This window comes from Diaphorina citri, unplaced genomic scaffold (genome assembly GCF_000475195.1).
Source record: "Diaphorina citri unplaced genomic scaffold, Diaci psyllid genome assembly version 1.1 scaffold9252, whole genome shotgun sequence".
In the NCBI taxonomy this organism is placed as follows: domain Eukaryota; kingdom Metazoa; phylum Arthropoda; class Insecta; order Hemiptera; family Psyllidae; genus Diaphorina; species Diaphorina citri.
Window position 1 is genome coordinate 1 of NW_007386626.1, and position 648 is coordinate 648.

Sequence of the window (648 nt, forward strand, 5' to 3'; positions counted from 1 at the left end):
TCCAATGTACGACTACAAATTTAGTCCCAAATCCAATATAGCATCTCCATTTGCAAACAACCCTCCCCCATCTTTACTACACTAGCAACTTTCCCTTCATATCTATCTTCATAAGCAAAAACTAAGAGATACCTAGTTACTTTTTTGGTTTTATATGTTTTTAGAACTTTAATAAATATTCGTCCCAGTTTTGAACTCTTTTTTCCTACATTATTTATCTCTATGGATTTCCTTCGTAAACTTATTTTATTTAGGAACTCCAAGATGAGTTCCCAGTGGCACACTAAAAGACAAATCCACCAAATCAACTCAACTCGGCGGTATCTGTTTTGCCCTCCCATCGCTTCTCAGTTAGAAGGTCAGAGATCAGGATGAACTCAAATTCCCTTCATGAAAATACAAGTTGTAGGTATAGGAAAATTATAATAATCTTCTTACCTTTTGGCTTTTTTCCCCCACTCTGAATATACATACCCTAACAGTTTAACAAAGGTACAAAAAGGAGAAAAGAAGATTATTGGAAATTTTGAGTGAGTCATTTCAAGGTGAATATTTTGAAGTGCTTAATCTTAGTGTAACTACAACTACCTACTATTGTAACTGTAATCGAAATGCTTCGTGTAATATACACAAGATCGGAAGAGCGGT